At 41.1% G+C, this 27,870-nt stretch overlaps 1 protein-coding gene across 1 annotated transcript in view; it reads left to right on the top strand.

Annotated features, from left to right (window-relative positions):
* Positions 1-13,598: 13,598 nt before the first annotated feature.
* EDARADD (EDAR associated via death domain) overlaps positions 13,599-27,870 on the top strand; it is an 89,922-nt gene continuing 75,650 nt past the window's right edge. The window contains exon 1 of the mRNA XM_064594595.1: positions 13,599-14,308. The gene's annotated coding sequence lies outside the window, so the exon portion shown is untranslated. The remainder of the gene's footprint in view (positions 14,309-27,870) is intronic.

Genomic DNA, 27,870 nt, shown 5'->3' with positions numbered 1-27,870 from the left:
ATTATGCTTGAAATGTATTCAGACCTACCCCAGTCCAGTAAAGTGTATCCTTTCACGTTTAGCTTCTCAATTTTGCTCTTCGGCTCCTCCCATTCTTGAAATCCCAACACAAATCCCATCTCTTGCCTAAGGACCATGAACTACCTCACTATCAAAGGCCATAGTGATTCATTCAAAACAATGTAATCTTGAGAGATGTGTCAGGTGCTGTTCTAGGGATTGGTGACACAGGGTGAACAGAACAGGTAAAGATCTCGCTCTCATGGAGCCTATTTGGTATTAAGGGGAAAATCCTTTACTTATCAACATGAATAGACTTACTATGGATGCTTAGAATTTCAGTTTTTTCTCGGAGATATCTCAGGTGATCATTTTGGAGGTGGTTCTCCTGAAAATCCCCTTGGAGGACTGATTTGACCTTCAGAGTCAGGAACTTTCCTAAAGACAGTGGCAACAGGAAAGGTGACAACTGGCACTCTTGCATTAAGAAAAAGGATCACAATGCTTGAAACACAGATATGCTGCTCAGCTGTCAAAAAGTCCACAAGGTTCCAAATGTGTGTGGCCAACTAACGGAACCTGTCGCTCAGAGGTTATCATCCTGAAGGGCAATGGGAAATCCCTCTAGTTAATGACTCTCCTTGACGGAGTCTTGACAATGGCCTTGATTCATTTACTATGATGTTTAAGTAATTGTCCACATTAAGGAAAGTGCACTGGGCACTTACGTTTCCATGATACCATCAAGGATATTGTTGTTCTATTAAAATTTTGCATCTACAGCTTTCACCTATGGAGTGGTTAAATCACTATGTGGTACAGATGAAACTAATGTAACATTGTGTGTCAGCTATAATTCCATAAAAAAATTTTTTTTGTGTGGTTTCTGATCTAGGAATCAGCCAGTGAATAATTCTATATCAGTGTCCAGTAACCAGGATAAACATGGAATTTATTTGTACTTCTGAGAGTAAGCTGAACTGTGATCAATGAGCCAGCTGGGCTCTCGTCACTACTCATTTACCCGGCATAATAGAGATACAAGAAGGTAAAAGGCACCTGAGGAGACCGATGATTTATATATTGAATAACATCTTGACAGGTACAAGTTGCAATTTGTGCTTGGTGATAAGATTTTTGGTATTTACTTTCTCCTTCCCTCAGCAAGTCAAGAGGGTTAAAAAGTAACTAGAGTTGAGTCCATTGTTTTTCTTTTTCTTTTTTTTTTTTAAAGATTTTATTTATTCATTTGAGAGAGAGCACAAGAGGGGGGAGAGTCAGAGGGAGAAGCAGACTCCCTGCTGAGCAGGGAGCCTGATGCGGGACTTGATCCTGGGACTCCAGGATCATAACCTGAGCCGAAGGCAGTCGCCCAACCAACTGAGCCACCCAGGCGCCCGAGTCCATTGTTTTTCTTAAATGTTTACAGAGCTATGGAACTCTCCAGTTTTCTTTACTAGACAGGATTAAATATATTAGTCATAAAGTTTAGAATGATTTATGTTGCTAAAATGAGAACTGTCAGGTTGGAGAAAGCTCATTTTTATAACTAACAGATTGACCGGGCTAGAGATTAATGAGTGCTGTGCTTAGGGTATCGAGAGTGATAAATTCAATGACTGGTCAACCTTGTTCTGTAATCCCTCCATCCCTGTGTTCCGCAGACCATCTTCTTCAGTACTGCACTTCCTGTAATTGCATTCAGAAAATCAGTTAACAGGACTAGGCTATTTGTTTTGCTTTTAAATCCAAGCCCCTCCGCACTCCTTGCCAGCCATCCTCTGGTAACTGACCACCGTCTTGGAATCTGCTTGTCACCCTAGAGTGGGAAGGAAGGACGGACCGCTCAGGACCTGCTCTTCCTCCATGATCTCGGGATCCCTTTCTCCACTCTTCTCTCACGCTTAACAACTTGGCCATGCCAGATAACAGCACCAACTTTCAGCAATCAGAAACCATCCCCAGATGATAAAATCACCAGCAAATGGAAAGAAGAAATGCCCTGCTTCTTTTTCCACCAACTTGATGAGCCCATAGAAGACAACAAAGTCCTTTTACAGAGCAGACACGTCCAACCCTGTAGGCGCTCGGTGGGGTTGCACAGTGGCTGGAGAAGACAGAATGGGAATGGGACAAGGAGAACAGTGGGTTTCAGCTTCTTGGAAACAGAGCCCACATCTAGTTCTATGTTTATCTCACCACTATAAACCCAGGTCAAAGTGCGGAGCCTGGAGCAGAGTAGTGGAAGCGCTCCAGAACTGATAGCTATTGCTATTTATACTACTAAAATTCCTTCCACAAAGGGCCAAGTGTCATAGCTTCCCCTGGCTTCCCACATTGGGCTGCAGCCAGGCCCATGGACTTAATGCAATGAAGAATCAAACTATTAGATTAAAGATGGCGAGAGGCATTTAACAGGACCCAGATCACAGGAGCTATATTGTATTGCAGGACCCAGGGTCTTACCAGTGACGAGGTGTTCACTTCTCTTAAGAGACTAGCTCCTTGGATCTCCCTCTTCAACCCTTTGCACCTATGTCTGGAGTCCAGCACCAGCACCCCATTTACAATCATATTGAATTTCTTAATATCACAGGAGAAATCTCATCAGAAATAAAAGTAAACATTACTTATTCCCCTTGTTTATTTTATATTATTTATTTATTTATTACAGAGAAAGAGAGACAGAGCACAAGCAAGGGGAGCGGCAGAGGCAGAGGGAGAAGCAGGCTCCCCAGGCAGGGAGCCTGATGCGGTACTCGATCCCAGAACCCTGGCATCATGACCTGAGCCGAAGGGAGACACTTAACCGACTGAGCCACCCAGGCATCCCTTATTGCCCTTGTTTAAAATTTAATGCAGGGCGCCTGGGTGGCTCAGTTGGTTAAGTGACTGCCTTCAGCTCAGGTCATGATCCTGGAGTCCCTGGATCGAGTCCCGCATCGGGCTCCCTGCTCGGCAGGGAGTCTGCTTCTCCCTCTGGCCCTCCCCCCTCTCATGTGCTCTCTCTCTCTGTCTAAATAAATAAAATCTTTAAAAATAAAAGAAAAATGATTTAAAATTTAATGCAGTCTCTCTCTCTCTTTGTCCCCACTCTGTCACTCATAAACACACATTCACAGAGTCAAAAACAATAGCAAGGTATTTCCCATTCTAATTCGCTAAGGCACTATGAGCTTAAGCTCAACCAAATCACTTTGTCTGCTGTCGCTCTATCACTCCTTGCCCCTCTCTCTGTCCCCAGAAGTGTCCGAAGTGTCACGGTGATGGCACCTTCTGCCCTCCCTCCACAAGGCTGTCATCAGCACACTCTACTCCCATCCCTCCACTCCCAGGCACTGGCTCTGCATTTGGCCCTGTGGTCTGCCCACTCCCAGAGCCTTTCCACTCCCCCCAAGGGGAAGACAACCCTTACTTCTCACCAGTGGCTGTCACGTGCCCTATATATATTGTGATGGTCAGCCCAGTTAAGAGTTTGGGAACCAAAGGACCTGCCTGTGGTTATGGATAAAACTGACTCTGGGGCTTGGGATGCATGATACCAGCACATGGTGGTAGATTGTAGATGGGTTAAGGAATTAACCTGAGTTTTCACATTGGTTTGTTCACACAGAACAAAGAAGACGCCCCAGATTTCCTATCTCCCCGAACAGTACTCTTTAAGTAACTTACAGCACCATCCTTCTCAGGCTTTGGGGGTGGTACCTTTCCAACCCCAAAGTCTTGATTCAATGCAGCACTTTGGGCTCTGAGACCTGTTCACGCCAGAATCACTCCTGGCTGGCAGCGATGGTTGGCAGAGGCCTCCCAAATGTCTTCCCTTCAGAGTTATCCTTGCGTCAAACTCAAAACTGTGGAACATATGGGACTTCCCTGTTGGCCTCTAGCACTAAAGCCCTATTGGACTTCAGAGGTGCTTTTTTATACCCACCTTTCTTAGAACATCACAGTGTGACTACTCTAGAATTCACTCTGTGGTTTTTCTCCTGCAGTGACTGTTTTTTTTAAAATTTTATTATGTTATGTTAGTCACCATACAATACATCATTAGTTTTTGATGTGGTGATCCACGATCCATTGTTTTCGTATAACACCCAGTGTTCCATGCAGTACATGCCCTCCTTAATACCTATCACCAGGCTAACCCATCCCCCTACCCCCCTCCCCTCTAGAACCCTCTGTTTGTTTCTCAGAGTCCATAGTCTCTCATGGTTCATCTCTCCCTCCAATTCCCCCCGCCCATTTTTCCCTTCCTTCTCCTAATGTCCTCCATGTTATTCCTTATGTTCCACAAATAAGTGAAACCATATGATAATTGACTTTCTCTGCTTGACTTATTTCACTTAGCATAATCTCCTCCAGTCCCATCCCTGTTGATGTAAAAGTTGGGTATTCATCTTTTCTGATGGCTGAGTAATTTTCCATTGTATATGTGGACCACGTCTTCTTTATCCATTCATCTGTTGAACGGCATCTCGGCTCTTTCCACAGTCTGGCTATTGCGGACATTGCTGCTATGAACATTGGGGTGCATATGGCCCTTCTCTTCACTACATCTGTGTCTTTGGGGTAAATACCCAGGAGTGCAATTGCTGGGTCATAGGGTAGCTCTATTTTTAAATTTTTGAGGAACCTCCACACTGTTTTCCAAAGTGGCTGTACCAACTTGCATTCCCACCAACAGTGTAAGAGGGTTCCCCTTTCTCCACAACCTCTCCAACATTTGTTGTTTCTTTCCCTGTCCATTTTTGCCATTCTAACTGGTGTAAGGTGGTATCTCAGTGTGGTTTTGATTTGGATTTCCCTGATGGCTAATGACGATGAACATGTTTTCATGTGTCTGTTAGCCATTTGTATGTCTTCTTCAGAGAAGTGTCTGTTCATCTCTTCTGCCCACTTTTTGACTTGATTATTTGTTTTTTGGGTGTTGAGTTTGAGAAGTTCTTTATAGATTTTGGATACCAGCCCTTTATCTGTAGTGTCATTTGCAAATATCTTCTCCCATTCTGTGGGTTGCCTCTTTGTTTTGTTGACTGTTTCCTTTGCTGTGCAGAAGCTTTTTATCTTGATGAAGTCCCAGAAGTTCATTTTTGCTTTTGTTTCACTAGCTTTTGGAGATGTATCTTGAAAGAAGTTGCTGTGGCCGATGTCAAAGAGGTTACTGCCTATGTTCTCCTCTAGGATTTTGATGGATTCCTGTCTCACATTGAGGCCTTTCATCCCCTTTGAGTTTATCTTTGTGAATGGTGTTAGAAAATGGTCGAGTTTCATTCTTCTGCATGTGGCTGTCCAATTTTCCCAGCACCATTTATTGAAGAGACTGTCTTTTTTCCATTGCATGTTTTTTCCTGCTTTGTCAAAGATTATTTGACCATAGAGTTGAGGGTCCATATCTGGGTTCTCTATTCTGTTCCATTGATCTGTATGTCGGTTTTTGTGCCAGTACCATGCTGTCTTGGTGATCACAGCTTTGTAATATAGCTTGAAATCGGGCAACGTGATGCCCCCAGCTTTGTTTTTCTTTTTCAACATCTCCTTGGCAATTCGGGGTCTTTTCTGATTCCATACAAATTTTAGGATTGTTTGTTCCAGCACTTTGAAAAATGTCATTGGAATTTTGATCAGGATGGCATTGAAGGTATAGATTGCTCTGGGTAGCATAGACATTTTAACAATGTTTATTCCTCTGATCCATGAGCATGGAATATTTTTCCATCTTTTTGTGTCTTCTTCAATTTCTTTCATGAGTGTTTTGTAGTTCCCAGAGTATAGATCCTTTACCTCTTTGGTTAGGTTTATTCCGAGGTATCTTATGGTTTTTGGTGCTATCGTAAATGGAATCGTTTCTCTAATTTCTCTTTCTACAGTTGCGTTGTTAGTGTATAAGAAAGCAACTGATTTCTGTGCATTGATTTTGTATCCTGCCACATTACTGAATTGCTGGATGAGTTCTAGTAATTTAGGGGCAGAGTCTTTTGGGTTTTCCACATAAAGTATCATGTCGTCTGCGAAAAGAGAGAGTTTGACTTCTTCTTTGCCAATTTGAATACCTTTTATTTCTTTTTGTTGTCTGATTGCTGTTGCTAGGACTTCTAGTACCAAGATGAACAACAGTGGTGAGAGTGGGCACCCTTGACGTGTTCCTGATCTTAAGGGAAAGGTTCTCAGCTTTTCCCCATTGAGGATGATATTCGCTGTGGGTTTTTCATAGATGGATTTTATGAACTTGAGGAATGTTCCCTCTATCCCAATACTCTGGCGAGTTTTAATCAGGAAAGGATGTTGTATTTTGTCAAATGCTTTTTCTGCATCAATTGAGAGGACCATATGGTTCTTCTCCCTCCTCCTATTAATGTATTCTATCACATTGATTGATTTGTGAATGTTGAACCACCCTTGCATCCCAGGGATAAATGCCACTTGGTCGTGGTGGATGATCCTTTTAATGTATTGTTGGATCCTATTAGCTAGGATTTTGTTGAGGATTTTGGAATCCATATTCATCAGGGATATTGGTCTGAAATTCTCCTTTTTGATGGGGTCTTTGCCTGGTTTGGGGATTAAGGTAATGCTGGCCTCATAGAATGAGTTTGGAAGTTTTCCTTCTGTTTCTATTTTTTGAAACAGCTTCAGTAGAATAGGTATTATTTCTTTTTTGAATGTTTGCTAGAATTCCCCAGGGAATCCATCAGGCCCTGGACTCTTGTTTTTTGGGAGGTTTTTGATCACTGCTTCAATCTCATTACTGGTTATTGGCCTATTCAGGTTGTCAATTTCTTCCTGTCTCAGTCTTGGCAGCTTTAGGTTTCCAGGAAGGCCTCCATTTCATCCAGATTGCTCAGTTTATTGGCATATAGTTGTTGATAATAATTTCTAATAATTGTTTCTATTTCCTTGGTGTTAGTCATGATCTCTCTCCTTTCATTCATAATTTTATTAATTTGGGTCCTTTCTCTTTTCTTTTGGATAAGTCTGGCCAGTGGTTTATCAATCTTATTAATTCTTTCAAAGAACCAACTGCTAGTTTCGTTGATCTGATCTACTGTGTTTCTGGTTTCTAATTCATTGATTTCTGCTGTAATTTTAAATATTTCTCTTCTAATGCGTGGCTTAGGCATCGTTTGTTGCTTTTTCTCTAGTTCTTTAAGGTGTAGAGTTAGTTGGTGAATTCGGGATTTTTCTATTTTTTTGAGTGAGGCTTGGATGGCTATGTATTTCCCCCTTAGGACCGCCTCTGTAGTATCCCATAGGTTTTGGACCTATGTGTTTTCGTTCTCATTGATTTCCATGAATTGTTTAAGTTCTTCTTTGATTTCTTGGTTGACCCAAACATTCTTGAGCAGAGTGGTCTTTAGCTTCCAAGTGTTTGAATTTCTGCCAAATTTTTTCTTGTGATTAAGTTCCAGTTTTAGAGCATTGTGGTCTGAGAATATGCAGGAAATCATCTCAATCTTTTGGTATCAGTTGAGACCTGATTTGTGACCCAGTATATGGTCTATTCTGGAGAAAGTTCCATGTGCGCTCGAGAAGAATGAGTATTCTGTTGTTTTAGGGTGGAATGTTCTGTAAATATCTGTGAGGCCCATCTGGTCCAATGTATCATTCAAAGCTCTTGTTTCCTTGTTGATTTTCTGCTTAGTTGATCTGTCCATTGCTGAGAGTGGAGTATTGAGGTCTCCTACAATTAACGTATTGTTATCAATATGACTCTTTATTTTGGTTAACAGTTGGCTTATGTAGATGGCTGCTCCCATGTTGGGGGCATAGATATTTACAATTGTTAGATCTTCTTGTTGGATAGACCCTTTAAGAATGATATAGTGTCCTTCTGTGTCTCTTATTACAGACTTTAGTTTAAAATCTAATTTGTCTGATATAAGAATTACTACCCCAGTTTTATTTTGAGGTCCGCTGGCATGGAAGATGGATCTCCATCCCTTCACTTTCAGTCTATACATATCTTTAGGTTCAGAATGAGTCTCTTGCAGAGAGCATATGGATAGGTCCTGTCTTTTTATCCAATCTGCAACCCTGTGCCATTTTATTTGAGCATTTAGGCCATTCACGTTGAGAGTGATTATTGAAAGATATGAATTATTGTCATCATGTTGCCTGTGAAGACGTTGTTTTTATAGATTGTCCCTGTAAATTTCTGTTGTATATCACTCTTGGGGTCCTTCTCCTTTTATAGAACCCCCCCTTAATATTTCTTGCAGGGCCAGCTTAGTGGTCACATATTCTTTCAGCTTCTGCCAGTCGTGGAAGCTCTGCATCTCTCCATCCATTCTAAATGAAAGCCTTGCCAGATAAAGTATTCTTGGCTCCATGTTCTTCTCATTTAGTACCCTGAATATGTCTTGCCAGGCCTTTCTGGCTTGCCAGGTCTCTGTGGATAGGTCTGACGTTATTCTGATGTTCCTCCCTCTGTATGTAAGGAATCTCTTCCCCCTAACTGCCCTTAAGATGGTTTCCTTGGTTCTAAGGTTTGCAAGTTTTACTATTACATGCCGGGGTGTTGGCCTGTTGTCCTTGATCTTAGGAGGGGTCCTCTCTGCCTCTAGGACTCGAATGTTTGTTTCATTCCCCAGATTAGGAAAGTTCTCAGCTTCGATTTGCTCAAATACATCTTCTAGTTCTTTCTCTCTCTCCACTCCCTCCGGGATTCCAATTATTCTGACATTGGAACGCTTCATGGTGTCACTTATTTCTCTGATTCTATTTTCATGGATTCTGATTTGTTTTCCCTGGCCTCCTCTTTTCCCTTTGTATCTATTATATTGTCTTCCAGGTCGCTTATTCTCTCTTCTGCCTCAGTTACCCTAGCTGTTAGATTATCTAGATTGGATTGGATCTCATTGATAGCATTTTTAAATTCTGCTAATTCACCTTTTATTTCTGCCCTTAGAGACTCTATGTTGCCATTAATTGATTTCTTCATTCTAGCCATTGTCTTCACAATTGCTAGCCTGAATTCCATCTCCAACATCTTGGTTATATCTGCATCCATTTGTAAATCTGCAGCATAAGTCATAATCTCTGAGTCTTTTCTGTTTTGGGGGCTCCTCCTCCTAGTTATTCTGTTGATGGGTGTTTGAGGGAATGTATAGAGTCCAAATTATTGACCAGAACCCAAGCAAGATGCACCTGTTTTCTTGGGACCTTAGGGTTGCTGGCCTCTTGTTTTCCCAGCCTGTCTTCTGTGGGAGGGGCCTGCCACACTGTTACTCAGGCAACCCTGTTGGGGCAGAGTTGCCCTGCGCCCCTGTGGCGGGGGATGGGCTCAGTGGGAATCAGTCTTTGGGGCTTTTGTTCTCTGGCGCCTTTCCCTGGTGGCTTTCCATGTCTCTTCCTTGAGTCAGAGCAGAAGAGACCGTTTCCAACCCTCTGCCTCAGAGCAGAGAGACCTCAGTCTGTTCTTCAGTGAGCTCTGCAGGCCACACTGTCTCCATTTCTCTCTGTGCTGCTATAAACTGCAGCGTCCTGGGTTGTGCGCCCCTCTGCAGCGCTCCCAGTCCTGCCTCCAGGTCGGGGCACGTCTCTGCTCTTTGTGCTTCTAAAACCGCCAGCCACTCCCAGTTCTCATGCCCGACCCCACCGCTCCGGGTTTCCGCCCCCAGGGCTGCAGTTCACATGTGTGACCCCTCCACTCCGGGTTTCCGTCCCAGGGATGCAGTTCGCAGGCGCGACCCAGCTGCTCTGGGTTTCCACCCCGGGGGCTGCCCTAAAGTCCTTTCCCCGCCGCTACCGGTCTGGGAGTCTGTGCCCGTCCGCAGGGCGCAAGGCTGTCACTCACCAGCGGTGTAGGATCCCCACGGCCAGGCACCTTCCCGCTGCCGTTTATCCTCCAATATCTGCCCGCGGAATCACGGCTCCCCGCTTCATACCTCAAAACCAACCACCTGCGATGTTCTGTTTGTAGAGATCCAGATCTTCTTACATCTCAGGCTGGTTTCGTGGGTGCTCAGAATGGTCTGGTAGATATCCAGCTCAATTCCGGGGACCAGTTGAAAGAGGGTCCCCTACTCCTCTGCCATCTTTCCCCCTGCAGTGACTATTATGGACTGAATTGTGTCCCCCAAAAGTCATATGTAGAATTTCTAATCTCCAGTGTGACTGCATTTGGAGATAGGGCCTATAAGGAGGTAATAAAAGTTAAATGAGGTCACGAGGGTCCTAATCTGCTAGGACTGGTGTCCTCATAAGGGGGAGAGACACGACAGCTCTCTCCCTGCCTCCCCTCTGAGTGCCCACAGAGAAGAGGCACAGTTGAAAAGATAGCTATCTACAGGCCAACAAGAAAAGGCTCGCTGGAAACCAACCTTGCTGGCACGATGATCTGGAACTTCTGGCCTCCAGATCTGTGAGAAAATAAATTTCTGTCATTTAAGCCACCCAGTCTGGTTGTTATGGCAGCCTGAGCAGACAAAAATACACTGATAAAGCCTTCTTTCAAGCTTTGGAGAAACTTTCTATACACTGTGCTCCATGCTTTTGGGTCTAACCCTTATCTCCATAGCTGTTGCTAATACTTGAGCCAGAGAAGTCATAAATACTAGGAATGTTGGAATTGGATAGGATATCAATAACCATCCAACTCAGTATCCTCAGCTATGAAGAATTCACACACACACACACACACACACAGAGTACAAACATGGTTATCCCACTTAATTACATCAGTGATTTCTTGATACCCAAACCCAAATGCCAGCTCCCCTTTAGAGTACTAACCTCACTGCTTCCCTGTGACCTACCCACCTCCATGCAGACCCAGGACCTTATACCTCAATTCCTGCCAAGCCAACAATAAAAGTTCACGATTCAGTTCTTACCTCTCGTGCTTTATTCATTACCTCCTAAGGTCTAGTAACCCCACCCTCCTCTTCTTTCCAAAAAAAAATCCACTGTTTCCTGGGAACCTTTCAGATGTTTTTTACCCCTACAATCTAGTTGGCCTCTTGTTTTCCCAGCCTGTCTTCTGTGGGAGGGGCGGTCCCGCGCGCCGTGTATGCTACGTATTTGGTACCCTATTCTGTCTTCTTGAGAGAGCTTGTTTGGAGGTTCTAGCAGGGGAGCGCAGCTACTCATATACCCTTGACCGAAGAACGGTCCTCCTCTATCGGGGAAGGTCGTCCTCTTCGACCGAGCGCGCAGCTTCGGGAGGGACGCACATGGAGCAGTGAGGGAGGAAGGGGACACCCGCCTAGCCAGCCAGATCAGCCGAATCAACCCTGGCGATCAATGGGGTGACAGATGTCGCAGCCAGATCGCCCTCACATCCCTATTCTGTCTTCTTAACAATCAGGGCTTTGACTTCTTGCAAAGGCCTCTGAAGGCCCATCACCTGCAGTAGATTGTACGTAGCTGAAGGTAGACTTTAACTAGAGTCTATTGTGCAAATACCTGAAGCAGTAAGTCCCTTGAGTGGTGAATGAGGCATGCCCACCTCCAGAGGTCTTGAGGTCCTCTCTTCAAATATACACAGTCACTCTGAACAGTCACGCCCTCCCTGAGGGAAAGGATGACCATCCAAAATCAGCATGTGGCCTCAGAGAGTTGCTGCTAGACTGTGCAGGCAGTGTTAAAGTCCCCCCATTTCCTTGGCCTCTCTCAGTGCTAAAAATCTCCCTTTCTATACACGAGCTTCCTCTCAAAATTCTTACCAATCAATAGAGGCAACTGGGTAATTTTCTATCTACATAACAAAAGTTCAAGGCTATGTAGTTTGAAGCAAATAATTTTGTACTCTACTGGGTTTGCTATTTTAGTAGACATATGTGTAAGAGAGGCAGTTAGAGAGAACTTTTGATGTACCAATTTAAATCTGAACTTATTCTAAGTTAGTCATTTATTCCCTCCCCTCTCTCCAGTGAATTTCTTTCAGGTCCTTAAGAGAACTGAGAGTTCTTATATAGAATATGGATGATCAGCATGACTCTTCGGTGCCTTGCTTGACCAAGATATAAAAGTATACAAACATCAACTTTCAAAGGATTACCTCCAGCAAATTCTTATGCTTACCATAATGTTAATTTTAAAAATTAACAGTTAAAAAATTAACTGTTTAGATGCAGTACAAAGAATCAATGTTTGTCATTTCTGTAGCAAATTATTACTGGTTTTTCATTCATCTTTGAGAATCATGGTGAAGATGTTTGGTTCCCTTTCAAGTACTGAAAAGAAGATACTAAAAAATATTTGGAAGGGCTCCTCTGTCACTCTTTCCTACCATCCCCATTTGTACATGAGGAAAGGGGGTGAAAACCTGGAGTGAGGAGGCCAGCAGAAAATGAAAAGGGAACTGGCTGAGAGACTAGAACCGAAGCTTCACCAAAATAGAGCCTTTCAGGAAGTAGAAAATGGGATATTTGCTTCCAGCTTGGAGCAGAGAGTATAGGAACTTTACCCAAGAAACAAACAAAATCCTGATGACTATCAGGCTCAGGAGGAATGGGGTGGGGTACCCAGGTGACCAGTAGGTTACAAACCTTGACTCTTCCCATTTTCCTCAAAAAAAAAATTAAAACCCTGCAGTTCCCTCCTCCTCATCCCCCTCCCTCCTGCAAAGAGAGTAAAAAACAGTGACTCTCAGGGTATAGAAAAATTAGTGAGACATAAACCAACAATCATAAACGTTGCCGAAAAACCAAACCATGAAAAAAAAGAACAACTTTAATATGTTTTATCCTTCTTTTCAAGAGAGAATTTGCACCTGAGTGGGGGGAAAAGTGATTAAGACATTAACATCAGTACAATTAAATTAATCATAGGGATAAGCCCGAATATCATATCATGAAATGAGAGCAGGCAGCTATGAAAAGAATTAACCGAGATCTTGGAAATACAAACAGCTACTGAAATAAAAAGAAACCTTTCAAGAGATGAACTGAATAGCAGAATGGGCACTGCTCAAAATCAAACCAGAGAGCTGGACTATCAAGCTAAGGAATTCTCCCAGAAGGCTACACAAGGAATAAAAAGATAAAAGCTATGAATGACAGGTAAGGAATTATAGAAGACAGATCTAAAAGTTTCAGCAGAGGTCTACAGACATCCCATTGGTTTGGCTGTCATCTTTCTTGCTTATCTTCTCAGGCAAAAGTAAAGCACCTCAGCGGTTGGGTTTTTTCCCAGTTATTGTTGGCTTCCGGCTTGGAGTCTCAAAGTGCTGGTTTGGGCCCCAGTTTCCCCCCACCCACCCCGGGATTCCCCTACCAGCACCTGGAACTTCTTCAGACAGGCTCCCCAGGAAGCCTAGGACTACCAGCGGCTTCAACGCTAGCTACCCAGTCGCGAGCCCTGCGCCTCCCCAGCTAACACTTTGGCACACTCTGCCCATTGAGCGCCCGGCCGAAGCGACGCCCCGGGACTTGAATGACTCCAGCCGTCAGATGCCAATCCAGCGAGGAGAAAGCTCCTGAGCTCCAGGAAGCCGCGTGTGGAGGCGGAGATGCTGGGCACCAAGACACCGGCATCACGGCCCCGCCCCTCCACGCAGACCCCGCCCCTTTATCGGCCACGCCCCGTCCGAGCGCGACGCCTTGTGGGAGTTGTGGTCCCGCGCGGCCGGGAGTCTGCCTCCTGCCGGAAGGCGGAGCCGGCGGCCGGGAGAAGCCGAGAACTACAGCTGCGGAGGCCGCTCCGCCTCCCCGGGGGCCTCGGGCTCCACGGCGGCCAATGAGGCAGGACCACGCGGGCCTCCAAAACAAGAGGAGGTGCGGGCGGGCGCCTTCCCCTCGGCCAGCAGTCTCCCCACCGCCGTCCCGCACTCCCGCGAGCCTCCTGGCAGGCTCGGAGTTCAGCCCTTCTGCCCTGCACCTGCACCTGCACAGCCCCGAGGCCAGGATTCGGCCCGGACCGCCCAAAAGTAGGGCTCTCCTCCTCTCTGTCGCCTTTCTGTGACCTCCTGCCTCCAGGCACTTACCAGCCACGCCTCCCCTGGCCTGAGAACTTTCTCCAGGTAGTGGGGTGAACAGTCGAGGACTCACCAGCTTTGGTTTTTGTCTCAGAGATCATCGTTCTTTGATGTAGAGTTACTTGAAAGCCATTGTTTCATCTATCTTGTCCGTTCTGGGGCTTGTTTCAGGCTGGACAAGGAATCGAGTCCATATCACTGTATCTTTGCTGGAAGCAGAAAACTAAGGGTGGCTTTTTTTCTTTTTTGATACTGTCTTAAACATTTTATGAAATCAACAGATCAGGATTCCAGAAAAACAGAGTGCACCAGAATTCATGCCTAGTGCTTGCTGATGAAATGATCCGTTTGTTCGCTATATTCTTGAGATTGGAGCTGATAACATCTAACTTTGTAAGTAGTACCGAATTGTACATACACGCGATAGCAGTATTTTTCAAACCCCACACTGGGACGTTTGGACTGCGATTTTTAGGCTTAATAATTAATAATTCATAGGAAGAGACAGTACTCTAACTACACGTTTACTGACTGATTCTGGTAGAAAAATGGAGAAAACAAAAGAGTTAAAGACTCCTTCCATAAAAATTGATGGTCCATTTGGTTTTAAAATTAAATACACTCCGATGGTATTTTCTTTTTAGAATCCTGTCCTTCACATCAATAATCTTTCATTACAGATTCAGGTTACTTTTGTATTACTGAAGCACATGTTCTTAAAAACAAAAAAAAAAAGTTTAACATGTAAAACCAGATTATACTACGAGTGAAGAAATAATGCTGAATAGTAGGTGTGCCCTTCAGAAAGAACAAGATGAAACAGGCATGTTTCTAGTCCTTAATTTCCAATCCCAGTACCTACTGTAAAACATTCATAGTCCAAGTAAAATTAATTTCTGTAATTCTAAAATTTCATCCTAAAAATGTCATCATGTAACCCATGATATTTATCACTTTCAACAGCACAAACAAATCGCTGGCTGGCATTTAGGGTCTTCTTCAGTTGAGCCCTTCCACTTCTTTCCAACCTTATCTCCCGAAGAATCTTTAGGAAAATGTTCTCTTATTATTGTTTGATTTCTCACTGAATGACTATCTACACTGGCCCCTTGTCTGCATGATCTTTGTTCCCATTTCTCCTCACCCCAGCTCCCATCCAATCATTCAAAGGCTAATGATAGTTTTTAGCTCTTGTTAGTTTTGTGAACTTTACAACTCAAAGGGACCTCTTTTTCTCCTATTTCTATCTCTTCTGAACTTTGTAACACTTACTCTGTATCAATCATTTGACTCTCCATTATCCAGCTATAGACATTATTATTTCACTCTATATGTCTTACCAAGAATATGTAAGCTTTTTGAAGGGATATACCTTTTTAATGAAATGATAATTAAATTACGAAATTATCATTCATGTTATAGACAAAAAGATTTGCTAATTACTTTCGGCATAAAGGGTCCTAATTTAAAATACTGTATTCTTAGAGAAGGCCAACACATTACCACCACTGACACCATAGCATATGGCCTTCCATCATTAATTAAGGTGTTGATAACAAGAAGCATCACTAGTAAATTTTGGTTATGGGAAGTGAGGTTTGGGAAACCACAACGGAGTGCCCTGGGCAGTCAGAAGGGGCTTGAGGGCTCATGGGGGAAGAGCAACATCCCAAAGAGGAGCTGGGAGCCTTGGGAATGATGGAGAAGGCCTGGAATGTGTTTTGCAGAAAGCTGTCTCCCACTGGGTGTGAGCTGATGACTCTTCCAGCTATTCAAGTGATACCAAAAATCCATCATGGCTCCCCATTCCCCGAGAAGATTCAACTGCCTTTGATGGGAACAACAGCAAACTCGTTTGGGAGGTGCGGTGCCTGGTGGTGGTTCCTCACTACTCTGTCAAGTTTCAAACAGGCAAAGAACTCGTTACTGTAAGATGCCAGGTTTCACCAACCCTTGTAGCTCCTACACAAGTTTTAGATCTTCCTCCTTCACCGACCTCTCCCTCCAACCCAATTCTCAAGAGTTAAAGGTTGCTCAGCTCCCTTGCAACTCGCTGGTTCCAGCATCAGGCAGGGGTCCCTCAAGCAAAGGCCTGAGTGCCTCTCAGCACCCGCTGCTCTCCCAGTGGTCTCTCCAGGAGGGGTCTTCTCCAGATCTTCTAGCAGGAGATGGGCACTTCCCATCTGCCCCTATTGCCAGACCAACAGTTACCTAGCCTGCAGGGTCATACCAGTCTGGCTTTTTATCTGTTCTCTTCCCAGTGGATACTTTGTCCTAAACGCTGTGCCTTGCTTCTGTCAGGACTCACCCTGGACTATCAAAACCCTTTTTCTTGTGCCAGTGAAGCCTAAGAAACACTCCTGATGAGTGAACCAGGAACTCGGATAAATCATATTTATCCTGAATGTTCTGTCCAAAATGAAAAATATTTACATTTTTGAGGTGCCTCAAGATCTCTGAGAAGGGACATTTCATAGACTCTATCATGTAGTGATGTCAACTCTGATTCTGTGCCAATTTTCCTACTTTCCCAGCTAGTAATTCTCTACCTCAGAAAGCCAACTCTCAACGCTTTCCTCTCTGAAAGGCCATTGCTCTTAGAGTCTGCACATGGTACATGGTGACTGATGGTATTTGGCTGCCCTCTCTACTTTGGGTCTAACTGCTGTGGGGTGTTAGGAAGGGAAGGATACCCAGCACGTCTCTTGTTCTAAGATTTAAGATAGTTTGGGGCACATAGCAAACAATAATCACTTTTTTGTTGATCCAAATGTTCACACTTTCTTAATTATTCTATTACCATAATTTACTGGTTCTAAGATTTGTCCTCCCCCCCCCATTTTAAAATCTCTTAAGGTGGCAAGCAACTTGCACTTGACATGTCATAGTTTCACAACATTTCTCTTTCTTAGCAGAACATAAAATATAGGGCATCTTACCCTTGATAAAAGCTAAGATGCAATTAAGTACTCTATTACAATTATGATTCCACTACTTTAAATCCTCCGGTGGCTCCCTGTGCCCCTACAGTGTAGTATCTCAGCTCCTCAGCATAGTATACTAACCATCTCACCCCCAGTGTCAAGTTCTGGGCTCATCCTCTATCCCCAGCCTCCCCCTCCCACCCAATGCTGCCAGATTGGTTGTCCTGAACTTACTGTAGTTTCCCAAATGCACGGTGCAGCCTCCTGCCACTTGGAAACCTGGCACATTCATACTCATTCTTCTGCGTTGCATTCACGTCTCACCTCCCCTGAAAATCTGTTGCTAAGTGGCTCCTTCCCAGCTCCAACCGACCATTGGCAACCTTTTATCTCCCTCTAGTAAAGAGCCTGTCACATTGTACTGTGGACGTGCCTGTCATCCCCCTGAGAAGAGGAAGGAGCGGTGAGGGCACCGAGCATTTTCAGCTCCAGTGCGGAACCCCATGCCTGGCTCGCAGGAAATGCCAGATCCTGAAGACAAATGGAGGTCATCCTCTGGCTTCAATGGGCTCTTCTTTGCCCACCACAGGGTCTGGATCAATAAATAGTAGCTGGTTATTATTGCTGTTGTTCTAGGGATTTCCCCCCATATATTTCCCAGATCTTTACTTTTTTTACATCACTTTAATTCAGGCCTCAACCATTTCCTGATCAGATGAGACGAAGCATTTTCCTTTCTGTACCCTCGATGTATTCCATACCTAGTAATTTATAACCTACATGGATTTGCTGCATCAAATAGTTCCATCTTCTCCAAATATAATTTTGATCAAGTCACTCGCCCTTCTTAGAAGCATGTCATACCTTGAGTAGCAAACTTGAAATCTTGGCCGTTGGTTTTGATTTTTGTTTTGGTTTGGTTTGGTTTGGTTTTTGTAACTTTAAAAATCCCTCCAGCACTTGGCTCTGTCTGACCTGAATTGCTTTCATCTGTTTCTGCAACAAAATGGTCCTGGCTGCAAAAACTCTCATTGTCGTCAGTGGCGCCCCCTTCTGAACGCCCCCATTAGTAGAAAGCTTTTTTTTTTTTCCCCCTATGGTAAATATGTAACAACAATGAGACATTTCAAAGAGGTGATTCACAGATAAATTTCTCTAAGGGTGGGATGAGGGTTACTCAAAAAGGAATTTTACAAGGTTTTTAAAGACACTGATAATTATTACAACTTAACATAACTCATAGTTATTATGCTCTTAACTGGCCAAACACTTGGTGGCATGCAAGAAAGAGTAACATGATTCTAGATGGTTCTAGCCAGCATTCCAGCACAGGGTCTCTTGAGGCATGGATTTTAGCCACTCACTGGGCAAGGCATGAGGCCTGTTAGTGATTCTATTTCTTCCTCTGCAAAATGGGCCCCCAGGTCCTTTCCACCCAAATAAATAATGTGGTGATTCTCTCAGTGAGTTATACTTTGGGTTTAAACAGCCAACTGTCTTTTAAAAGGACTTCAATCATTTTTTTTAAATCCCATATTTACTCCGATCCTGGAACTTTGTCATTTTGACCCTCTCTGCTGATTAAAATATTCTCTCCAAAACTTCAGTTATTTGCAGGTACTTGCAGTGTAGACATTCTTTACATATTAAAAAAAATCCATTCACAAGCTTCATTTACAATGACAATAGCAAGGCTTCTTAGTGAAAATCTCAGGAATCTAAAAGACTACCATTTGCTATTCATCAAATAGTTACGGAGTCTGTACTAAGTGCCAGGGCTTCAGAGAATGTGAGCTGAGAGGGATGTAGCATTTTTTCCACCTTCTGCTACCATATTCATTTCTTTGTTACTCAGGGGGGGCCTTCTTTGTAGAACATATTATCTGATCTTTTAAAAATCATAAAGCTGAATTTAAATTCTGTCCCTTCATTCCCCACAACCCTTATAAAGCCAAGAAGTATTGGATGGAAAATAATTTTGTTCCATTTCTTAAGAGCCCATAGATGGCATTTTTTAACGTTTTTGAGTTTTCGTCACTATTTATTTATGTTACTTCTGCTTTGGACAGATAAACAATTGCTAACAACAATGTGAACTTCCTACAAATGTACAACCAAAAATCCCTAGGTACACATTACTCAAGCTTTTTGTCCCCTTTAAACATTATTTCTCTCTTGATATGCATTCTTGTTTTGTATTGTCTTACATTACAATTTTTTTTAAAAATAGACTTCATGTTTTAGAGCAGTTTGGGGATCACAGTAAAATTCTCTTCCCCCACATACACACAGCCTTCCCTATTATCAACATCCTGTACCACAGTGATAATTTGTCACATGCACTGACCCTACACTGACACATCATTATCGCCCAAAGTCCACAGTTTACATTAGAGTTCACTATTGGTATTGTACATTCTATGTGTTTTGACAACTGTGTACCGCTATGTATGTACTATTAAAGTATCATACAGAATGATTTCACTGTCCTAAAAATCCTCTGTGCTCTGCCTATTCATCCTTCTCCTCCTTAACTGCTACAAACCACTGAGCTTTTTACCATCTGCATAGTTCTGCCTTTTCCAGGATGTCATATAGTTGGAGTCATATAGCATGTAGTTTTTTCAGATTGACTTCTTTCACTTATTAATATGAATTTTAAGTTTCTTCCATGTCTTTTCATTGCTTGATAGCCATTTCTTTTTATTGCTGAATCATATCACGTGGTCTTGATGTACCACAGTTTATTTACCCATTCTCCTACTGAAGGACATCTTGGTTGCTTCCAACTTTTGGCAATTATGAGAAAAGCTGTTATAAACATCTGTATGCAGGGTTTTGTGTGCACAGTTTTCAACTCTTTTGGATAAGTACCAAGGAGCACAGTTGCTGGATCATGTGGTAAGAGTATGTTTAGTTTTGTAAGAAACTGCCCAACTGTCTTCCAAAGTGGTTGCACCATTTTGGTGTTCTCACCAGCAATGAATGAAGAGTTTCTCTTGTTCCACATCATCAAAAGCCTTTTATGTTGTCAGTGTTTTGGATTTTAGCCATTCTAATAGGTGTGTAGCGATATATCATTGTTGTTTTAATTTACAATTCCCTAATGATACATGATGTAGAGCATCAGAGCATCTTTTCATAGGTTTATTGCCATGTCTATATCTTCTTCAGTGAGGTATCTGTTCAAGTCCTTTGCCAATTTTTAAATCGGGTTGTTCATCTTCTTATGTTTGAGTTTTAATAGCTCTTTGTATATTTTTAATAACAGTCCTCTATTAGATATGTTTTTTGCAAATATTTTTCTCCCAGTTTGTGGCTTCTCTTCTTTCTCTTGACAATGTCTTTTGTGGAACAGAAGATTTCAGTTTTAAAGAAGTCCAGCTTATCGATTATTTCTTTCATGGATCATGCCTTTGGTGTGTATCTAAAAAATCATTGCCACATCCAAGGTCATTTAGGTTTTCTCCAATGTTGTCATCTGTTTTATAACTTTGCAATTATATTTAGGTCTATGATCCATTTTGAGTTAATTTTGAAGGGTGTAAGGTCTTGGTTTAGATTCTTTTGTGTGTGTGTGTGTGGATGTCCAGTTGTTCCAGCACCATTTGTTGAAAATAATATTTTTGCTCCTTTGTCAAAGATCAATTGACTATATGACGATATTTATGTGGGTCTATTTATGGGCTCTTTATTCTGTTTCATTGATCTGTTTGTCTATTTTTTGCCAATCATACTATCTTGATTGCTGTAGCTTTATAGTAAGTCTTGAAGTTTGTAGCTTTATAGTAAGTCTTGAAGTTGATTTTTATCAGTCTGACTTTGTTTATCTCCTTATGTTGGCTATTCTGAGTCTTTGACCTCTCCATATAAAATATAGAATAAGTTTGTTGATATCCACAAAATAACTTTCTGGAACTTTTGTTGGGATTCTGTTGAATCTATAGATCAAGTTGAGAATAACTGACATCCTATCCATGAATATGGAATATCTCTCCATTTATTTAGTTGTTCTGATTTCTTTTCTTTGGGTTTTATAATTTTCCTCATATAGATGTTATACATATTTTGTTAGACTTATAACTAAGTATTTCATTTTGGAGGGTGCTAATGTAAATGGTATTGTGTTTTTAATTTCAAATTCCACTTGTTCATTGCTAGTATACAGGAAAGCGATTGACTTTTTTATATTAACCTCGTATCCTGCAACCTTGCAATAATTGCTTATTAGTTCCAGGAATTTTTTAACAATTCTTGACAATTTTTTTTTAATGTTTTATTTATTTATTCATCAGAGTCAGAGAGAGAGAGAGGCAGAGGCAGAGGGAGAAGCAGGCTCCCCGCCTAGCAGGGAGCCCAATGCAGGACTCAATCCCAGGACCCTGGGGTCATGACCTGAGCTGAAGGCAGACGCTTAACCATCTGAGCCACCCAGGCGCCCTGACAATTTTTTTACATAAATGATCATGTCATCTGCAAACAATGACAGTTTTATTTCGTCCTTCCCAATCAGTATACTTTTATTTCCTTTTCTTGTCTTATTGCATTACCTAAGACTCCCAGTGTTAAAAAGGAGTGTTGAGAATGGAGATCCTTATCTTGTTCCTAATCTAGTAGGAAAACTTACAGTTTCTCACCATTAAGTGTAATGTTAATTGTATTTTTTGGTACATGTTCTTTATCAAGAATGTGTATTCTGCTGTAGTTGAATGAAATCGTTGATAGATGTTGATTATGTCCACTTGATTAATCACGCTCTTGTGTTCAACTATGTCCTTACTGGTTTTCTACTAGATCTGCCCATTTCTGACAGAGGGTGCTGAATTCTCCAACTGTAATAATGAATTCATCTATTTCTCCTTGTAGTTCTAGAAGTTTTTGCCTCATGCATTTGATGCTCTGTTGTTAGACACATATTAAGAGTTGTTAAGTCTTCTTGGAAAATTGACTGCTTTATTATTATGTAATGCCTCTCTTCATCTCTGATAACTTTCTTTGCTCTGGAGTCTGCTCTGTCAGAAATTAATATAGCTACTCCTGCTTTCTTTTTATTAGCACCAACATGGTGTATGTATCTCCATCCCTTTACTTTTAATCTATATATGTGTCTTTATATTTAAAATAAGTTTCTTTTTTTAAGATTTTATTTATTTATTTGAGAGAGGGAGAGAGAGAGGGAGAGAGAGAGCATGAACGATGGGAGGGACAGAGGGAGAGGGAGAAGAAAACCCCCTGCTGAGCAGGGAACTTGACACAGGGCTCAATCCCATGACCCGGAGGTCATGCCCTGAGCCAAAGGCAGATGCTTAACCAACTGAGCCACCCAGGCACCCCTAAAATAAGTTTCTTATAGACAACATATAGTTGGATCTTGTTTTTTTGATCCACTTCAACAATCTCTGTCTTTTAGTTGGTGTATTTAGACCATTAACATTTAAAGCAATTATTGATATTGTTGGATTAACACCTACCATAGTTGTTACTATTTTCCATTTGGTGCCTTTGTTCTTTGTTCCTGTTTTTATCTTCCTCTGCCTTTTGTAGTTTTAATTGAGCATTTTATGTGATTCCATTTTCTCTTCTTTTGTAGCATATCAGTTATATTACTTTTTTTTTAAACTTTTTTTAGTGGCTGTCCTAGACTTTGCAATATAATAACTAATACAAGCCACTTTCAAATAGTGTAGGTACTATAAGATATTTTCTCTTCCTAAAGAACTTCTTTTAACATTTCTTGTAAGGCAGGTCCACTGGCAATTAATTCCCTCATTTTTGTTTACTTGAGAAAATCTTTACTTTTCTTTCACTTTTGAAGGATAAGTTTGCAGGGTGCAGAATTCTAGGTTGGCATTTTTTTTCTCTCAACACTTTAAATATTTCACTCCACTGTCTTCTTGTTTGCATGGTTTCTGAGCAGAAGTTGGATGTAATTCTTACCTTTATTCCTCTGTAGGTAATGTGTTTTTATTCTTTGGCTTAGTTTTTCTTTATCATTGCTTGTTTTTTTTTCTTTTCTTTTCTTAATTTATTTGACAGAGAGAGAGAGCAGAAGCAGGGGGGAGTGGCAGAGGGAGAAGTAGGCTCCCTACTGAGCCAGGAGCCTGACATGGGGCTCAACCTGGGAACATGACCTGAGCCAAAGGCAGCCGCTTAACTGACTGAGCCACCCATGCGCCCCTATCATTGCTTTTCTAAAGTTTGAATATAATACACTTAGGTATAGTTTTTGGTTGGTTGGTTGGTTTGGTTTGATTTTCTTTTTTTTGTCATTTATCCTGCTTGGTGTTCTCTGAGATTCCTGGATCTGTGGGTTGGTCTCTGATATTAATTTAGATAAATTCTCAGTCATTATCCCTTCAAATATTTCTTTTGTTCCTTTCTCTCTTTCTTCTCCTTCTGATGTTCCCATTACATGGATGTTAAAACCTTTGTAGCTACCTCTCAGTTCCTGAATATTTTGTTCTAGTTTCTTTTTCTGTCTTCTTTCCTATTTCTTTTCCATTTTGGAATTTTCTACTGTCTTATCCTGAAGCTCTGAGTTTTTCTCCTCAGCCATATCCCATCTGCTAATGAGCCCATCAAAGGCATTCTTTATTTCTGTTAGTTTTTTTTTTATTTCTAGCATTTAAAAAAAATTTCTTCTGAGAATTTACATCTCCCTGCTTAAGTTGCCAATCTGTCTACTTTATCCATTAGAGCCCATAACATATTGATCATAGTTTTCAATTCTCTGGCTGATAATTCCAACATCCTTGCCATGTCTGAAGCTGGTTCTAGTGCTGTTTCTTCAAACTCTGTTGTTTGCCTTTTTAGTATGCCTTGTAATTTTTTTCCTGATAGCCAGACATGATGTACTAGGTAAAAGCAACTGCCGTATACAAGCCTTCAGTAATGTGGTGAGTGTGGGAGACAGGAAGCATTCTGTAGTCCTATTATTTGCTTTCAGTCTTCTAGTGAGTCTGTGCCTCTGGACTGCAAGCTTCACAAATGCTTCTCAGTCCACTCTCGCCCCGAGATGAGACAAAATTGCTAGAGTGGGTTGGAGTTGGGTCATTCCTTTCCCCCATGTGGAAGGTTAGAGACAGCTGAAGTTGGACACTTCTTTCCTCCAGGTTGGTTAGGCTGTGGTAAAACCCCAATAGTTTCGACTATGGTAGAATAGTTCCTCTGAAGGCGAGGCCTTTTTAAGAACAGAATGCTGTGGGTATTTCAAAATTATTCTGTTTCTCCTCTTGCTGCTGATATTCACTGTGAGAACCTGGTCAAACTTATGAGGTAAAATTCATAAAAATGTGTGGTCACACATGGAGTTTTTATTTCTCAGAAATCCACACTGAGCCTTCAGCAATTGATCAATTACAGTGCAGGTTTTCCTGCCTTAATACTAATTCCAATGAAGGTTTCTGTTTATGGGTTTCTGTTCTGGTAGATTGTAATCCTCTGTACTGGCCTGTTGGATTCTCCAATTTTGAAAGCAGTGGTTTGCCCTGTGACCCCACTTCTCTGATGGATCTAAGGAGGGCTGTTGACTTTCCAGTTTGTTGAGCTTTTTACTTGTTGTCAGGGAGGAGTGGTGATGACTTTCTGGCTCCATGCTGGCCATTATAAGGTTTTAAGTATTTGAAAGGAAAATAATGATTTTATTGTTGTATCAATATATTTTTGTGATTATCATTAAGGTATCATAATTCAACCACTCTACTATTATTGAACAATTAAGTGCTTCTACTCTTCTTTTATTTCTTAGTCATACTTCAGCTGAAATTTTATTATCTTTGTGCACTTAAAATTATTCTTCTTTGGATTATTTTCTTCTTATATCCAAGTTCACATCCATAACCCTCAATCCCAAACTCTATTAAGAAAATGACTGTGATATTCATAATTGATTGGATCTTTTGGTTGGGAGATGAGGATTAGTCCTCTTTCCACACTTTCAAATCTTTGCACTGATTGAAATGGAAAATGTCTGAGTATCATAAGGAGTTGCCTGTTGAAACAAGTTAAGTGACAATCCACCCTCTCAACTAAAGAAATAAGTAGTCCTGAAACTGAGAAAGCTTTTATTGAAATGCTGGTGATGGGCATTTCTAAAATGCAAGTTCTCAATGATTATAAGAGAAAGGTCAATTAAATTCTGTTAACCTATGAGAAATTATATTCTACAATGTGCAACTTAAACTTCCCCTTCTGTTTCAACTGAATTAAATTTCTCTACATGCTAATTGTGTCAACTGTAACTTACTGATAAAAAAGTACACGTTTCTTCCACTGAAACTGCTAGTACAGATATTTGTTTGAGATTGTTCATGCACAGGTCCTCTGTACTTGTGTTTGCCTTTAGTGCCCTCTACCTTCCCTCTCAGTGCACTTCCTTGCTCCTCTTCATTATTTCCTCTCTTCCTAATGCTCCCCTGTTCCCCAGAGAACTGATTGGATAAAAATAATTGATAATAGCATGAAACTATTTGATTTTTAAAAGAGATCAAAATAGTGTGACATAGAGGAATGAAATGCTAATTGGTATATAATCTCAGATAGGAGAAGTCTCAAACCATTTCAAATATGCCAACCACCACTTTTTCTGTAAAATGGATAAAAAATCAATTATTACTTTCATATTTATGTCATAGTCTGCAATATTGAACATTTCATAGTCTGGGAAATGAGGAGAATGAAGGAAAATTTTTCAAGTGACTAAATCTTTGTAAACAGGTCAGCCTGAAACAGTGTTTATGGGGGTAGGGGACCTCCCAGCAGGTCAAGACTGATTTTGTTAAGCAGGCACCCTTATGACAATTATTCCCAAATTTTCTATTTAAAATTTTAATTAAATAATATATAAATATTTATGCATAAAATTAGAAAATTACAGAAAAAGCTAAAGCCTCTTTAAGCATTAATCTCTTCCAATCCTGGTTATCTTGCCCTGTTGCCCAGAGATAGCCATTATTATAGGTTTGGCATGTATCCCTCCTTAAAAAAAAAAAAAAAAAAAAAAAAAGCTTTATTGGGGTATAATTATCATACAGTCAACTACACATATTTAGAGTGTACATTTTGATAAGTTCTGACATACATATACATCTGTGAAACTATTACCCCAAGCTCTATGTGGTGAACCTATCCATCCCCCAAGTTTACTCATTTCCCTTTGTAATCATATTTCCCTGCCATCCTCCATCCTAGGCACCAATTGATCAGCTTTCTATCACTACAGATGAGTTTGCATTTCAATAGGTTTATATAAATGGAGTCACATATTACGTACTCTTCCTTTTTTCTGGCCTCTCTCACTCAGCATAACTATTTTAAGATTCACCCATGCTATTATGTGTACAATAGTTCATTCCTTTTATTACTTTGTAGTATTCCACTCTAAAGTTATACCTCAATATTTTTACCCATTTACCTGTTGATGGACATCTGGGTTGTTTCCAGTTTAGAGTTATTACAAATGAAGCTGCACTGAACTGTGCACGAGTCTTTATCTGGACATGCAATTTTTAAAAACTTGGATAAATATGTAGAATAGCAAGAGCATGTTGTAGGTGTATATTTAAATTTTCAAGAAACTGCCAAATGGTTTTCCAAACAGGTTGTACTCAACACTGCAACCACTGGGGCAGGAGAATTCCTGTTCCTCCATATCCTTGTCAACATTTGGCATGATCAGTCTTAAATTTTAGTCATCCTAACAGGTGTTAAGTAGTATCTCATTATGGTTTTACTTAGAAATTCCTAAAATACTAGTGATGTATCTATTCTTGTGTTTATTTGCCATCTTCCTTGGTGAAGTGTTTCTTTGAATGTTTTGTCCATTTTTCATTGGGTTGTTTGTTTCTTTATGTGTTGAGGGTTCTTTTCATATTTGGGGGGAAAGTCCTTTTTCAAACACATGATTTGCAAATATTTTCTCCCAGCAGTGGCTGGTCTTTCCATTATTCTAAATTTCTTTAGAAAAGGAAAAGTTTAAAAATTTGATGAAGTCCAGGGCACCTGGATGGCTCAGTTGGTTTAAGCGTCTGTCTTCAGCTCAGGTCATGATCCCAGGGTCCTGGGATAGAGCCCCAAGTCAGGCTCCCTGCTCAGCCGGGAGCCTGCTTCTCTCTCTCCCTCTGCCCCTCTGCCCTGCTCATGCTCTCTCTCTCTCAAATAAATAAAATATTTTTAAAAATTTGATGAAGTCCAATATTTCAATTTTTAAATTGGTATGTATTTTTGGTGTTGTACCTAAGAAATCCTAGCTTAACCCAAAGTCACAAAAATTTCTCCTCTGATTTCTTCTCTAGAAGGCTTATAGTTTTAGGTTTTATATTCATGCACAATTCTTTTAGACCTGTTTTAATTGCTCTTGAATGAATAATGATGGAATGGTTGGACCATATGGTAGGTATATATTTAATTTTTTTAAAGAAACTGCCAAGTTGTATTATTTCTGACTTCATATTGTCTCCTTTCTTGGCTTACTAAACCATAACTCTTGTTATTTTTGTGGTTGTTTTAGAGTTTATTTATACATCTTTAACATACCACAGTACAGCTTTAAGTGATATTTTAACAATTCCTGCATTAGAGCCTTAGAAGTGTATACTTCCTTTTCTCTCCTCCAGGTTTTTGAGTCATTGTTGACATTAATTTCACTTCTATATAGATTATAAACCCCACATACATTGTTACTATTTTGTTTTAAAAGTCTATTAGCTTTTAAAGACACTGACCGAGGGGGGGAAAGATCCTTTTCTATGTAACCGTATATTCATCATTTGTTCTTCATTCCTTTGTGTAGATCCAAATTTCTATCTGGTGTCATATTCTTGTCTGCCTGAAGGACTTCCCTTAACAATTCCTTTAGTGCAAGTCTGCCAGAGATGAACTCGTTCAACTTCTCTATGTCTGAAAAAATACTTCATCTTCATTTTTGCAATACATTTCTACTTGGTGTACAATTCTCAGTTGACAGGTGCTTTTTCTTTCAGTTCTTTAAAGACATTGCTCCCACTGTCTCCTAGCTTGCATGGTTTCTGATGA

The sequence above is a fragment of the Mirounga angustirostris genome, unplaced genomic scaffold (assembly GCF_029215605.1).
Source record: "Mirounga angustirostris isolate CCGP_5_RB_7025 unplaced genomic scaffold, mMirAng1.0.hap1 SCAF_6, whole genome shotgun sequence".
Lineage (NCBI taxonomy): Eukaryota > Metazoa > Chordata > Mammalia > Carnivora > Phocidae > Mirounga > Mirounga angustirostris.
The sequence above is the reverse complement of the archived record's forward strand: the minus strand, read 5'-3'. Positions and strand labels throughout refer to the sequence as shown.